The sequence below is a fragment of the Eubalaena glacialis genome, chromosome 14, assembly GCF_028564815.1.
Source record: "Eubalaena glacialis isolate mEubGla1 chromosome 14, mEubGla1.1.hap2.+ XY, whole genome shotgun sequence".
Classification (NCBI taxonomy): Eukaryota; Metazoa; Chordata; class Mammalia; order Artiodactyla; family Balaenidae; genus Eubalaena; species Eubalaena glacialis.
The window spans coordinates 69,093,736-69,110,806 of NC_083729.1; positions in this window are offsets into that span (position 1 = coordinate 69,093,736).

Genomic DNA, 17,071 nt, shown 5'->3' on the forward strand with positions numbered 1-17,071 from the left:
AGATGCAGGGTACATCAAGTTGATTGTGGAGATTTAATCCGCTGCTCCTGAGGCTGCTGAGAGGGATTTCCCTTTCTCTTCTTTGTTCATACAGCTCCCAGTGTTCAGCTTTGGATTTGGACCGGCCTCTGCGTGTAGGTCACCTGAGGGCGTTTGTTTTTCGCTCAGACAGGACGGGGTTAAAGAGCAGCTGCTTCGGGGGCTCTGGCTCACTCAGGTGGGGGGAGGGAGGGGTACGGATGTGGGGCAAGCCTGCGGTGGAATAAGCCAGCATGACGTTGCAGCAGCCTGAGGTGCGCCGTGCATTCTCCCGGGGAAGTTGTCCCTGGATCACGGGACCCTGGCAGTGGCGGGCTGCACAGGGTCCCGGGAGGGGATGTGTGGATAGTGACCTGTGCTTGCACACAGGCTTCTTGGTGGTGGCAGCAGCAGCCTTAGCATCTCATGCCCGTCTCTGTGGTCCGCGCTGATAGCCGTGGCTCGCGTCCATCTCTGGAGATCCTTTAAGCAGCGCTCTTAATCCCCTCTCCTTGCGCACCAGGAAACAAAGAGGGAAGAAAAGGTCTCTTGCCTCTTCGGCAGGTCCAGACTTTTTCCCGGACTCCCTCCCGGCTAGCCGTGGTGCACTAACCCCTTTAGGCTGTGTTCACGCCGCCAACCCCAGTCCTCTCCCTGGGATCCGACCGAAGCCCGAGCCTCAGCTCCCAGCCCCCGCCCGCCCCGGTGGGTGAGCAGACAAGCCTCTCAGGCTGGTGAGTGCTGGTCGGCACCGATCCTCTGTGTGGGAATCTCTCTACTTTGCCCTCCGCACCCCTGTCGCTGTGCTCTCCTCCGTGGCTCCGAAGCTTCCCGTCTCCATCACCTGCAGTCTCTGCCCGCGAAGGGGCTTCTAGTATGTGGAAACCTTTCCTCCTTCACAGCTCCCTCCCACTGGTGCAGGTCCCGTCCGTATTCTTTTGTCTCTGTTTTTTCTTTTTTCTTTTGCCCTACCCAGGTACGTGGGGAGTTTCTTGCCTTTTGGGAGGTGTGAGGTTTTCTGCCAGCATTCAGTGGGTATTCTATAGGAGCAGTTCCACGTGTAGATGTATTTCTGATGGATATGTGGGGAGGAAGGTGATCTCCGCGTCTTACTCTTACGCCATGTTCTCCGACTCTTCTTTTGTATGTTTTTGATTTGTGGTTACCCTGGTTTTCAAGTATGTTAACCCATTACTATATCTACTTGCCTTAGACTGGTAGTCATGTAATCTCTTTTAGGTGTGTGATACATAAGGAACAAAATAAAAATCTTTGCTTTGAGGAACTTAAACTTTAGTGAACAAAGAAATAAATAAATAAGTAAATAAATCAACAAATACTATTTCTAATGATCATAACTCCTGTGGTGAAAATATAAAATGTAGGAGGGGATAAGGAGTGTTGGGTGGTGGCAGATTGCAAGGGAATACTGCATCTGAGTATCTGAGAAAAGCTTTGAGGAAGTGAGGGATCAAGCTCTACAGATATCCTATGGAAGTGTGATCTGAGTAGAGGGGGAAAGTGCAAAGCTCTGAGGTGGGAGGGTATCCAATATCTGATGTGTTCAAGGAATATTAAGGATTCTATTGTGCCTGGAGTGAGGTGAAGGCTGGGGAGGTGGTGGGGAAGAATATTTTGAGAAGAAGTCAGAGAAGAACAAAAATCAGATTGGATCGATTGGATAAGATAATGTCATTGGATTTGTAAGGACTTTGCTTTTTATTCTGAATGATATGGGAATCCACTGGGGGGTTTTGGGCATAAAAGAAACATGAAGTGTCATAGATTTAAAATAACCACTTTAGCAACTGTGTTGAAAATAGACTATAAGCCTTAATGAATTGTTTAACCAATAGAATGTGGCAGAAGTGATGTTATAGGATACTTAAGAACACACAGCTTCTGCATGAGTTTCTTGAGTATTTACTCTGGGCATCAGCCACCATGTGAGAAGATATGCTACTCTGAGACTACCATGTGGTGAGGAAGTTAGAACTCTTTCTGGAAATAAAGATGTCTAACTGGTCCCTATTGTACCAGTCATCCTAGGCTAAGCACCAAACCTGTAACTAAACAAGCTTTATGTGTCTTCAACCTCAGACTCCCCAGCTGTGACTATCAACCCCCAGAATAATGAGAGATAATAATAAATTGGTATTTTAAGCCACTTAGTGTTGTGGAAATTTGTTATGAAACAATAGATAACAAAATAATTCACTGACATATAAATGAGCTTTAAATCTATGAGACTAGCTAGATGAGCTCACGAGGGAATGAGAGGAGATAAAGAACAGAAGAGAGCCAAGGATTGAATCCTAGAATGTTTAAGCATCTAGATACTTAGATGTTGGAGAGATTGTGAAGAAGAAACCCTCCACACCTCCCAAAAAAGACAATTATTTTCCCTCAGTGCTTTTAAGATTTTACTCCATTATCTTCTGAAATCTTTTTCTGGAAAAGAGAAATCTGCCATCAATCGATGTTTCTGTTAAGTAGTATGTCTTTTCTCTCTGGTAGCTTTTAAGATTTTCTATTTTTTTCCTTAATGTTCTGAATTATACTCTGTAGCTTAGTAGGAATTTATTTTTATTTATCTTAGTATTTGTAGTCCATGTTTACTCTGAGTACACATATTTGCAATTCTGGAAAAATCCCAACCATTAATTTGTCAAAAATTACTCCTCTACTCTTTCCCCTAGTCTCTGGGTTTCCTATTGGACATACGCAGACATCTCTCAATTTTCTCCTCCATGTCTCTTACTGTTCTGTACATATGTATGTATATGTATGTGTATATGTATGTATACATATGCACATATTTGTATATGTGGGTGTATAATTTTTTTCTGGATTCACTGTTGTGCTTGTGATGAATCCTCAGACTATTTTCTGATTGATTATTCTCTCTTCCACTGTGTCCTTTCTAGAATTTATCTCATTCTAGATTTTTTTAAAATTTTAATGATATTTTTAGTTTTAAAAATTTCTAGCTATCTCTTTTATATATACACTTGTCCTTTAAAAATTATGCTTGCAAAAAAAAATCCTTGCTTTTGTATTATAATTTCCTATTCTTTTTTATGGCTATATTTTCTTCATTTATGTAATTAAAGGGCCTAACATGTTTATTTTAAAGTCCTTCAGACTGTTCTATAAAACTGATTTCACTTGGAATGTATTCATATTAAGTTTGTTAAATGTTTTTCTTAACATTAGATATCATCATATTTTTTTGAATTTTGTTTCCTCTTTGTCTTTTGGCCTCCCATGGCTCCTATAATCTGTAGTCCTAGGTGGAGTTTGTAGTATTTTTTAGCCTTCTTTCATGATTTGGAGGTCCTTCACCAAACCCTGTCTTAGTCAGTGGGTCTTACTCTGATTCTTTGACTAGCCTGGTGGATCATTTTTATTCCCCATTACCTCATAGGGACTGAATTCGTATTTGCTCCTCCTGTTTGCTTCTTGATCCAGAGCTCAGCTCCCACTTTGTATTTCTTTTCCATGTCTGGTCCTTGAAGGTATTTATGTCTTATTTTTGAACAGTTTTTACTTACTTTGTTGTTTGTTTCCTTTTCAAATTTTTTCTATCACTGCTATTTATTTGGAGCATGAGGAACGTTTCAAAGTGTGAATTTACTGCTCTCTCTTCCCTGAGCTCTTGCTTTATATCCTTTTGTTGGAGGTTTAATGAAAACTTTACTGTTTGAATCCTTTTAATTACCCCTATTCCCCACTTGGATTTTTGTAGATAAAGTCTCAAGTTGAGTCAAGAGTACAAAGTGTTCTAAAGCAGAGGACTGCTGAGTAAAATGGATTGGAGAACTTGATGGGGCCTCTTCTTCTCCTTCCAATCCTAGACATTGGGATATGATAACTATGACTTTCTACTGCCCATTCCAACCCCATACAACTTATAGGTCCTGAAGCTTAAAACAGCAGTCACTCCTCACTGGGGTGGTGGTGGTGGTGGTGGAGGGTCTTTGCCCTGGTGATCTTACTTCAAGAAGTAAGTGAGCCAAGATGTCAGGGGATGGGAAGTGTTTCACAGAAAACACACCTGTATGACAGGGTATCAGCTCACCCCAATTCTCCAAACATATCAGTCACTCTACCTTTCTATGGGAAGATCAAGTTCAGGGTTTACACAGGGCCTGGAAGTATTTGCACCCAGCCTGTCCATGCTCTGTAAAGACAGGAGGAGCTGAAACTATAGTATTCCCTTAATAGTTTTGATTCAATAATTCAATTTCTGGAAATCAATCCTAAGAAAATAATCAGAGATGTCATGAAGATTTATTTATAAATATGTTTGCTTTACTTTTACCTGTAATAGTGAAAAATTGAGGGAACAAACCCATACGTCCAAAAACAAAACATAAAAACGTCCCCCCCAGAAAAACCCAAAACCCTTCTGTTCTAAATAGTCAATGTAGAGATAAGGAAAGCAATATGAGTTGTTGCATATAATCTTTAAACTTTGCTTACAGACATTAAAAAAAAAATCTCTAAAAGAAAAGCAGATTACATACAATCCTTTTATAGCAGGGTGGCAAATGTTTCATTAGGCAAAGTGCGTGTTGGCATAAAAATGAATGTAATTTATATTTGAACTTTTAGCTAATCAAATGACATATGTTTTATTGTCTTACAGTTATATTAATGAGGAATATTTAATTAAAACCTAATTGAATATTCCAGACAGCAATTATTTTGTAATAGAGATGCCAATTCTGACACAAGGAGGCAGGTGAGAAGAAAGGAGAACTTGTGTAATTATTCCTCGGGATGGGAAAGAAGAAACCACACCAAGCATTGCCACAGAGGGAGATTTGTGAAGATCTGCCCTAAATGCCACTGTTTCCTTTGTTGAGCTTTGCTTACATGTTCTTCATTAGGTAAACCATGCTCAAACTAAAGCTAATATTGCGGGTATTCATTAGTTTACAAATGCAATTCTATAGCCATCCTTTGAACTCAAGCCAGGAAGAGAAGAGTGAGCCTCATTCACTTTCGTTAATTCAGACACAGATTATGTGTAATATAGTCTGGGTAAGTGTCCTTTTGCACATGATGTGGAAGACAGAAAAACGTAAAACTCTTAAGATCAGATGACAGTTGGGCAGAATCCACCAGTTGAATTTAAATTCATTTTATTTTTGGAGACATTTATATATATATACATATATATTCAAATATATATGAATTTAAATTTAAATATATTATTTAATAAATATAAATATAATGTATATTTCACTTAAAATGAGTAGATTATCATATGTAAATTTTGCCTCAGTAGATCAAGGGAAATATTATTCACTCAGTTTTAAGTGTACAATTTAATGACTTGGCAGTTACATACATCAGTACAATCAAGATTTAGAGCATTCCCATCATTCCCAAAATTCCCTTTTGCCCCTCTGTAGTCAGTCTCTTCCCCAGACCTCCAACGAGAGCAACCATTAATCTGTTTTGTCACTATATATTTTTTTAAATTTCTAGCATTTCGTGTAAATGGAATAATACAGCTTGTAATCTTTTGAGTTTGACTTTTCTCTTAGCATAATGTTTTTGAGATTCATCCATGGTGTTGCATATTTGTGTAAGTTACAATACAATTGTTATGAGACTACTTAGTTTTTCCATATTTATCTCCCACAAAGAATTCAGTATTTGTCATCTGAGGAGAGTTAATTATCTTTCAGACTTGTGTTTTTGGTATTTTTGTGGCAAAGAATTGGGAGAATGGAGAGTCAGAGACAGAAGAGAATGGAAAGTCAGAGACAGAATTATAGAAGGAGGAAAAGAGGAGAACACAGCCAGAGAAGCTGAGATGATCTACATCTGCAGATCTTAAAGAGGGACCTCTGAGCCATCAGGATCATCTGGGAACTTTCTAGAAATGCCAGAGACCCCCCAGGATCTGCCTTACCCAGAAGTAGACTGACACTAGCTCCAGGACCCCATGAGCCTCAGTGCTGTCCACCAACAGGCTGACACCAGATCCAGAAACTCCCTGCCCTGCAGCCAGAGACCCCAGGACCAGTTCTACCCACCAGTAGGCCAGCAGTATCTCTGAGACTTGGCCTCACCCCCCAGTGGGCATACACCAGCCCTGGGGCCACTGAGGGCCTGCAACCACCTGTGTCAGGACCAACACATTCACCAGGACCTCCTGGTCTCTGGCCTCATCCACCTGTGGGTTGACACCAGCTCTAGGACCCCCAGGGTCCTGCAGTCAGATACCCTGGTACCTGGCTCCACCTATCAGTGGGCCCATACTAGCCACAGGACCTGGCTTCACTCACTAGTGGGTGGGCATCACCCTCAGGACCACTGTGGCCCTGCAGCCAGCTGTATCAAGACATGGCCCACCTACCTGCAGGCTAGCACCACCCAGGAATGCCCTGGGTCCCAGTCCCACCCTAAAGCATGCCAACACCAACCCCAGGACAACCCCAGACTTGGCAGCCAGCCATGTTAGGAACTGACCCCACCCACCAGCAGGCTGCCACCAGCCCTGGTACCCTTTGGTCTATAGCCCTGCTCATCAGCAGGTTGACAGTTTCAAGACCCCTGGGACCTGGCTCTGCCCACCAGTGGGCTGACACTAGCCCCAGGACCTCCTGGGGCTCCATAGCCTGTCACCTCATGACCTGGCCCACTTATATGTAGGTGGGCACCAAGACTTGAACTCCCCTGGTCATGCAGCCAGCTGAGCCAGAACCCAGCCCTACACATCAGTGGTTCACAGCCTCTGTACCAGACAGGGCCTGACAACCAACCAGGCCCAAGGCTAGCCAAGACTACAGTAGTCAGCCCACTACAACAGAAGGACCCATGCAGGACACATAAAGGTCAATTCTAAAACCCATAGCTCTGGTGACCAGAGGGGAGTGTGATACTGGGCCCCATAGGATGTTTCCTACATAAGGCCACTTCTCCAAGATCAAGAAATGTGACCAAACTACCAAATACATAGAAATAAAAACAGTGAATTAGGCAAAATGAGGTGAGAGAGAAATATGTACCAAACAAAGAAACAAGATAAAACCCCAGAAGAACTAAATGAAGTGGAAATAAGGAATATACCTGATAAAGAGTTTGAGGTAATAATCATAAAGGTGCTCAAAGAACTTGAGATGAACAGAGTGAGAAATTAGAAGTTTTTAACAGGGAGAAAATATAAAGAAAAACCAAACAGAGCTGAAGAATATGATAACTGAAATAAAAATACACTAAAAGGAATCACCAGTAGATTAGATGGTATAGAGGAATGGATCAATGAGCTGAAAGACAAAGTAGTGGAAATCACTGAAGCTGAACAGAAAAAAGAAAAAAAAACCCAAAAACCCAAACATAGTATTGCAAGTCTTAGCCAGAGCAATTAGGCAAGGAAAAAAAAAAGGGGGGGGGGGGCATCCACGTTGAAAAGGAAGAAGTAAACTGTCACTATTTGCAGATGACATATATAGAAAACCCTAAAGACCCCATCAAAAACTTAGAACTAATAAATGAATTCAGTAATGTTGCAGAATACAAAATGAGTAAACAAAAATCTGTTGTGTTTTCATATTCAAATAATAAACTATCAGAAAGAGAAATTAAGAAAACAAACCCATTTACAATTGCATCAAAAAGAATAAAATACCTAGGAATGAATTTAATCAAGGAGATGAAAGACCTGTACACTGGAAACTACAAGATGTTAAGGAAAGAAATGAAGAAGAAACAAATAAATGAAAAAATATTCTATGTTCATGGATTGGAAGAATTAATATTGTTAAAATGTCCATAACTACCCAAGGCAATCTACAGACTCAATGCAATCCCTATCAAAATATAAATGACATTTTTCACAGAAATAGAAAGAATAAACAATCTTAAAATCTGTATGAAAACACAAAAGACCCCAAATAGCCAAAGCAATCTTGAGAAAGAAGAACAAAGCTAGAGGCATCATACTCCCTGATTTCAAACTCTTTGACAAAACTATACTAATTAAAACAGACTGGTATTGGCATCAAACCAGACACAGAGACCAATGGAACAGAATAGAGAGCCCAGAAATAAACCCATACATATATGGTCAATAAATTTATGACAAAGGAGCCAAGAATATAAAATAGAGAAATGACAGTCTCTTCAATAAATGGTGTTGAAAAAGCTGCCACATGCAAAAGAATGAAACTGGACCACTGTCTTACACCATACACAAAATTAACTCAAAATTGATTAAAGTCTTGAGCATAAGTCCTGAAACCATAAAACTCTTAGAAGAAAACATAAGCCCTCAACATATGTCTTGATGATGAGTTTTTAAATCTGACACCAAAACTAAAAGCAACACAAGCAAAAATAAACAAAATAAAGTGGGGCTAAAATAAACTAAAAAGCTCTACACAATGAAAAAAACTGTCAACAAAATAAAAGGCAACCTATTGAATGGGAGAAAATATTTACAAATCATATATCTGATAAGGAGTTAATATCAAAAATGTATAAAGAATTCATACAACTGAATTAAAAAACTCCAAACGATTTGATTAAAAAGTGGGCAGAGGGCATATTTTTTCAAATAAGACATAAAGATGGCCAACAGACACATGAAAAGATGCTCAGCATCACTAATCATCAGAAAAATGCAAATCAAAACCACAATGACATATCACCTCACACTTATTAGAATGACTACCATCAAAAAGACATGTGGTGGGCGGGCGACACAGGCTCCCGGGAGGGGCGGTGTGGAGAGTGACCTGTGCTCGCACACAGGCTTCTTGGTGGCGGCAGCAGCAGCCTTTGCGTCTCAGGCCCGTCTCTGGGGTCCGCGCTGATAGCCACGGCTCGCACCGGTCTCTGGAGCTCGTTTAGGCGGTGCTCTGAATTCCCTCTCCTTGCACACCAGGAAACAAAGAGGTGAAAAGCAATAAGGATGTTTAAGTGCTGGTCAGCTGTTTTGATTCTTGGATTCATTTTTCTGGAGTCAGAAGGAAGGCCAACCAAAGAAGCAGGATATGGCCTTAAATCTTATCAGCCTCTAATAAGATTGCGACACAAGATACAGTAGAAATACATCTACACGTGGAACTGCTCCTACAGAACACCCACTGAACGCTGGCAGAAGACGTCAGACCTCCCAAAAGACGCCCTCAGGCGACCTACATGCAGAGGCGGGTCCAAATTCAAAGCTGAACCCCGGGAGCTGTATGAACAAAGAAGGGAAAGGGAAATCTCTCCCAGCAGCCTCAGAAGCAGCGGATTAAAGCTCCACAAACAACTTGATGTACCTGCATCTGTTGAATACCTGAATAGACAACGAATCATCCCAAATTCAGGAGGTGGACTTTGGGAGCAGGATATATTAATTTTTCCCCTTTTCCTTTTTTTGTGAGTGTATATGTGTATGCTTCTGTGTGAGATTTTGTCTGTATAGCTTTGCTTTCACCATTAGTCCTAGGGTTAGGTCCATCCGTTTTTTTTTTTTTTTACTTAAAAAAATTTTTTTTCCTATTAAATGTTTTCTTAATAATTTTTTCCTTATTTTCTATTTTTAAAAATTAAAAACAAATTTTTAATAAGTTTTTTCATATTTTTTATTTTAAAAAATTAAAAAAATTTTTTTCTTAATAAATTTTCTTCTTAATAATTTTTTTCTTAATTTTTTTATAAAAAATTAATAAATCTATTTTTTAAAATTAAAAAAAATTTTTCTTAATATACTTATTCTTAATAATTTTTTTCTTATTTTTTATTACAATAGCTTTATTTTATTTTATCCTCTTTCTTTCTTTCTTTCTTTCTTTCTTTCTTTCTTTCTTTCTTTCTTTCTTTCTTTCTTTCTTTCTTTCTTTCTATTTCTTCTCCCTTTTATTCTGAGCCGTGTGGATGAAAGGCTCTTGGTGCTCCAGCCAGGCATCAGGGCTGTGCCTCTGAGGTGGGAGAACCAACTTCAGGACACTGGTCCACAACAGACCTCCCAGCTCCACGTAATACCAAACGGCGAAAATCTCTCAGAGATCTCCATCTCAACATCAAGACCCAGCTCAACTCAACGACCACCAAGCTACAGTGCTGGACACCCTATGCCAAACAACTAGCAAGACAGGAACACAGCCCCATCCATTAGCAGAGAGGCTGCCTAAAATCATAATAAGGCCACAGACACCCCAAAACACACCACCAGACGTGGACGTGCCCACCAGAAAGACAAGATCCAACCTCATCCACCAGAACACAGGCACTAGTTCCCTCCACCAGGAAGCCTACACAACCCACTGAACCAACCTTAGCCACTGGTGACAGATACCAAAAACAACGGGAACTACGAACCTGCAGCCTGTGAAAAGGAGACCCCAAACACAGTAAGATAAGCAAAATGAGAAGACAAAAAAACACACAGCAGGTGAAGGAGCAGGGTCAAAACACACCAGACTTAACAAATGAAGAGGAAATAGGCAGTCTAGCTGAAAAAGAATTCAGAATAATAATACTAAAGATGATCCAAAATCCTGGAAATAGAATAGACAAAATGCAAGAAACATTTAACAAGGACGTAGAAGAACTAAAGAGGAACCAAGCAACAATGAAAAACACAATAAATAAAATTAAAAATATTCTAGACGGAATCAATAGCAGAATAACTGAGGCAGAAGAACGAATAAGTGACCTGGAAGATAAAATAGTGGAAATAACTACTGCAGAGCAGAATAAAGAAAAAAGAATGAAAAGAACTGAGGACAGTCTCACAGACCTCTGGGACAACATTAAACGCACCAACATTCGAATTATAGGGGTCCCAGAAGAAGAAGAGAAAAAGAAAGGGACTGAGAAAAAGAAAGGGGCTGAGAAAATATTTGAAGAGATTCTAGTTGAAAACTTCCCTAATATGGGAAAGGAAATAGTTAATCAAGTCCTGGAAGCACAGAGAGTCCCATACAGGATAAATCCAAGGAGAAACACGCCAAGACACATATTAATCAAACTATCAAAAATTAAATATAAAGAAAACATATTAAAAGCAGCAAGGGATAAACAACAAATAACACACAAGGGAATCCCCATAAGGTTAACAGCTGATCTTTCAGCAGAAACTCTGCAAGCCAGAAGGGAGTGGCAGGATATACTTAAAGTGATGAAGGAGAAAATCCTACAACCAAGGTTATTCTACCCAGCAAGGATCTCATTCAGATTTGATGGAGAAATTAAACCCTTTACAGACAAGCAAAAGCTGAGAGAGTTCAGCATCACCAAACCAGCTTTACAACAAATGCTAAAGGAACTTCTCTAGGCAAGAAACACAAGAGAAGGAAAACACCTACAATAACAAACACAAAATATTTAAGAAAATGGGAATAGGAACATACATATCGATAATTACCTTAAATGTAAATGGATTAAATGCTCCCACCAAAAGACACAGACTGGCTGAATGGATACAAAAACAACACCCATATATATGCTGTCTACAAGAGACCCACTTCAGACCTAGGGACACATACAGACTGAAAGTGAGGGGATGGAAAAAGTTATTCCATGCAAATGGAAATCAAAAGAAAGCTGGAGTAGCAATTCTCATATCAGACAAAATAGACTTTAAAATAAAGACTATTACAAGAGACAAAGAAGGACACTATATAATGATCAAGGGATCGATCCAAGAGGAAGGTATAAGAATTGTAAATATTTATGCACCCAACATAGGAGCACTTCAATACATAAGGCAAATACTAACAGCCATAAAAGGGGAAATCGACAGTAACACAATCATAGTAGGGGACTTTAACACCCCACTTTCACCAATGGACAGATCATCCAAAATGAAAATAAATAAGGAAACACAACCTTTAAATGATACATTAAACAAGATGGACTTAATTGATATTTATAGGACATTCCATCAAAAAACAACAGAATACACATTTTTCTCAAGTGCTCATGGAACATTCTCCAGGATAGATCATATCTTGGGTCACAAATCAAGCCTTGGTAAATTTAAGAAAATTGAAATCGTATCAAGTATCTTTTCCGACCACAACGCTATGAGACTAGATATCAATTACAGGAAAAGATCTGTAAAAAATACAAACACATGGAGGCTACACAATACACTACTTAATAACGAAGTGATCACTGAAGAAATCAAAGGGGAAATCAAAAAATACCTAGAAACGAATGACAATGGAGACACGATGACCCAAAACCTATGGGATGCAGCAAAAGCAGTTCTAAGAGGGAAGTTTATAGCAATACAAGCCTACATCAAGAAACAGGAAACATCTTGAATAAACAACCTAACCTTGCACCTAAAGCAATTAGAGAAAGAAGAACAAAAAAACCCCAAAGCTAGCAGAAGGAAAGAAATCATAAAGATCAGATCAGAAATAAATGAAAAAGAAATGAAGGAAACAATAGCAAAAATCAATGAAACTAAAAGCTGGTTCTTTGAGAAGATAAACAAAATTGAGAAACCATTAGCCAGACTCATCAAGAGAAAAAGGGAGAAGACTCAAATCAATAGAATTAGAAATGAAAAAGGAGGAGTAACCACTGACACTGCAGAAATACAAAAGGTCATGAGAGATTACTACAAGCAACTCTATGCCAATAAAATGGACAATCTGGAAGAAATGAACAGATTCTTAGAAATGCACAACCTGCCGAGACTGAACCAGGAAGAAATAGAAACAGACCAATCACAAGCACTGAAATTGAGACTGTGATTAAAAATCTTCCAACAAACAAAAGCTCAGGACCAGATGGCTTCACAGGTGAATTCTATCAAACATTTAGAGAAGAGCTAACACGTATCCTTCTCAAACTCTTCCAAAATATTGCAGAGGGAGGAACACTCCCCAACTCATTATACAAGGCCACCATCACCCTGATACCAAAACCAGACAAAGATGTCACAAAGAAAGAAAACTACAGGCCAATATCACTGATGAACATAGATGCAAAAATCCTCAACAAAATACTAGCAAACAGAATCCAACAGCACATTAAAAGGATTATACACCATGATCAAGTGGGGTTTATTCCAGGAATGCAAGGATTCTTCAATATACGCAAATCAATCAATGTGATACATCATATTAACAAATTGAAGGAGAAAAACCATATGATCATCTCAATAGATGCAGAGAAAACTTTCGACAAAATTCAACACCCATTTATGATGAAACCCTGCAGAAAGTAGGCATAGAGGGAACTTTCCTCAACATAATAAAGGCCATATATGACAAACCCACAGCCAACATTGTCCTCAATGGTGAAAAACTGAAACCATTTCCACTAAGATCAGGAACAAGACAAGGTTGCCCACTCTCACCACTATAATTCAACATAGATTTGGAAGTGTTAGCCACAGCAATCAGAGAAGAAAAAGAAATAAAAGGACTCCAAATAGGAAAAGAAGTAAAGCTGTCACTGTTTGCAGATGACATGATACTATACATAGAGAATCCTAAAGATACTACCAGAAAACTACTAGAGCTAATCAATGAATTTGGTAAAGTAGCAGGATACAAAATTAATGCACAGAAATCTCTTGCATTCCTGTATACTAATGATGAAAAATCTGAAAGTGAAATTAAGAAAACACTCCCGTTTACCATTGCAACAAAAAGAATAAAATATCTAGGAATAAGCCTACCTAAGGAGACAAAAGACCTGTATGCAGAAAATTATAGGACACTGATGAAAGAAATTAAAGATGATACAAATAGATGGAGAGATATACCATGTTCTTGGATTGGAAGAATCAACATTGTGAAAATGACTCTACTACCCAAAGCAATCTACAGATTCAATGCAATCCCTATCAAACTACCACTGGCATTTTTCACAGAACTAGAATAAAAAATTTCACAATTTGTATAGAAACACAAAAGACCCCGAATAGCCAAAGCAATCCTGAGAATGAAAAATGGAGCTGGAGGAATCAGTCTCCCTGACTTCAGACTATACTACAAAGCTACAGTAATCAAGACAGTTTGGTACTGCCACAAAACAGAAATATAGATCAATGGAACAGGATAGAAAGCCCAGAGATAAACCCATGCACATATGGTCACTTTATCTTTGATAAAGGAGGCAAGCATATACAGTGGAGAAAAGACAGCCTCTTCAATAAGTGGTGCTGGGAAAATTGGACAGGTACATGTAAAAGTATGAAATTAGAACACTCCCTGACACCATGCACAAAAATAAACTCAAAATGGATTAAAGACCTAAGTGTAAGGCCAGACACTATCAAACTCTTAGAGGAAAACATAGGCAGAACACTCTATGACATAAATCACAGCAAGATCCTTTTTGACCCAGCTCCTAGAGAAATGGAAATAAAAGCAAAAATAAACAAATGGGACTGAATGAAACTTAAAAGCTTTTGCACAGCAAAGGAAACCATAAACAAGACCAAAAGACAACCCTCAGAATGGGAGAATATATTTGCAAATGAAGCAACTGACAAAGGATTAATCTCCAAGATTTACAAGCAGCTCATGCAGCTCAATAACAAAAAAACGAACAACCCAATCCAAAAATGGGCAGAAGACCTAAATAGACATTTCTCCAAAGAACATACACAGATTGCCAACAGACACATGAAAGAATGCTCAACATCATTAATCATTAGAGAAATGCAAATGAAAACTACAATGAGGTATCATCTCACACCTGTCAGAATGGCCATCATCAAAAAATCGAGAAGCAATAAATGCTGGAGAGGGTGTGGAGAAAAGGGAACACTCTTGCACTGTTGGTGGGAATGTAAATTGATATAGCCACTATGGAGAACAGTATGGAGGTTCCTTGAGAAACTAAAAATAGAACTACCATACGACCCAGCAATCCCACTACTGGGCATATACCCTGAGAAAACCATAATTCAGAAAGAGTCATGTACCAAAATGTTCATTGCAGCTCTATTTACGATAGCCAGGACATGGAAGCAACCTAAGTGTCCATCATCGGATGAATGGATGAAGAAGATGTGGCACATATGTACAATGGAATATTACTCAGCCATAAAAAGAAATGAAATGGAGTTATTTGTAATGAGGTGGATGGAGTTAGAGTCTGTCATACAGAGTGAAGTAAGTCAGAAAGAGAAAAACAATTACAGTATGCGAACACATATATATGGAATCTAAGGGGAAAAAAAAGGTCATGAAGAACCTAGTGGCAAGACGGGAATAAAGACACAGACCTACTAGAGAATGGACTTGAGGATATGGGGAGGGGGAGGGGTGAGATGTGACAGGGTGAGAGAGTGTCATGGACATATATACACTACCAAATGTAAAACAGATAGCTAGTGGGAAGCAGCCGCATAGCACAGGGAGATCAGCTCGGTGCTTTGTGACCACCTAGAGGGGTGGGATAGGAAGGGTGGGAGGGAGGGAGATTCAAGAGGGAAGAGATATGGGAACATATGTATATGTATAACTGATTCACTTTGTTATAAAGCAGAAACTAACACACCATTGTAAAGCAATTATACTTCAATAAAGATGTTTAATAGAAAAAAAAAGACATGTGGTAAGAAATGCTGAGGAGGATGTGGAGAAAAGGGAGCACTTGTGCACTGTTGGTGGGGATGTAAATTGGTGCAGCCACTATAAAAAACAGTATGGAGGTTTCTGAAAAAATTACAAATGGAGCTACTATATGATCTAGCACTTCCACTTCTGGGTATACAAAACACAAACTCAAAAAGATATATGCATAGGGGATATATATCCCCTATGTTTACTACAGAACTATTTACCGTAGCCAAGACATGGAAACAACTTGGTTATCAATAAATAAATAAATAAATAAATTGTTGTATTATATACACAATGGAATATTATTCATCCATTTGCCATTTATGACAACATAGATGGAACTTGAGGGCATTATGCTAAGGGAAATAAGTGAGGCAGTGAAAGATAAACATCATATGATTTCTCTTGAATGTGTAGATCTAAAAAAAAAAACAAATCCAAAGCAAAAAATAAGCTCATAGATACAGAGAATAGATTGGTGGTTGCCAGAACTGGGGGTGGGGTGGGGGTGGGGAAATGAGTGAAGGGGTTCAAAACGTAAAGAAGTGGAAAATATTTTGACATTACAAAGTTGGATGAAAGGGAGGTGGATTATTATATAAGACATTCTTTCTGTGATTTTATATCATTGTAATTTCTAATAAGAAAAAATAGGGCTTCCCTGGTGGCACAGTGTTTAAGAATCCACCTGCCAATGCAAGAGACATGGGTTTGAGCCCTGGTCTGGGAAGATCCCACATACCATGGAGCAACTAAGCCTGTGCACCACAGCTACTGAAGCCCACACACCACAACTACTGAAGCCTGTGTGCCCTAGAGCTTTGCTCTTCAACAAGAGAAACCACCAGAATGAGAAGCCCACACACCACAATGAAGAGTAGCCCCACCCGCCACAACTAGAGAAAGCCCGCACACAGCAATGAAGACCCAATGCAGCCAGAAATAAACACATAAATAAATAAATAAATAAATAAGAAATAAATAAATAAAAGAAAGTATACTACATGCATACAAAACACTGTCATGTAAGAACCAGGATAATGACTAGTATAAGTTCAAGGCTAAGATTCTCACTTATCCCTTATAAATTTGCTACAGGAGTTGGGCTTGACCCTTAGTGTACACAAAAGAAGTCTGACAGGTAAGGAGGATTAATAATATACCCATCAACTAGAACATCCTTTGGACAATGCTTGCTGGAGTAAAGGTTTACATAGAGATTACATCCTTGAAAAGTACAGAGAAGTCACTCAAGTCTAGATTCGTAACTTCATGAACAACTCCTTCTCAAACTTCCTCTAAGGTAAAATTAATAAGAAACATCTCAGATATAATCAAAAGATTAGTTCAATCTATGAAAAAAAGGAAGAGAGTAGTGAAACTTTTGTGTGAGTAGCTTAAGAATGTTTTACATGAACCATGGTTTCATAACATTGGGCAGATGCTTTGTGGAGAGGTGTAGAATAAAGGGTAAGCAAGGCACATTGTGTGAACATTCAATTGCT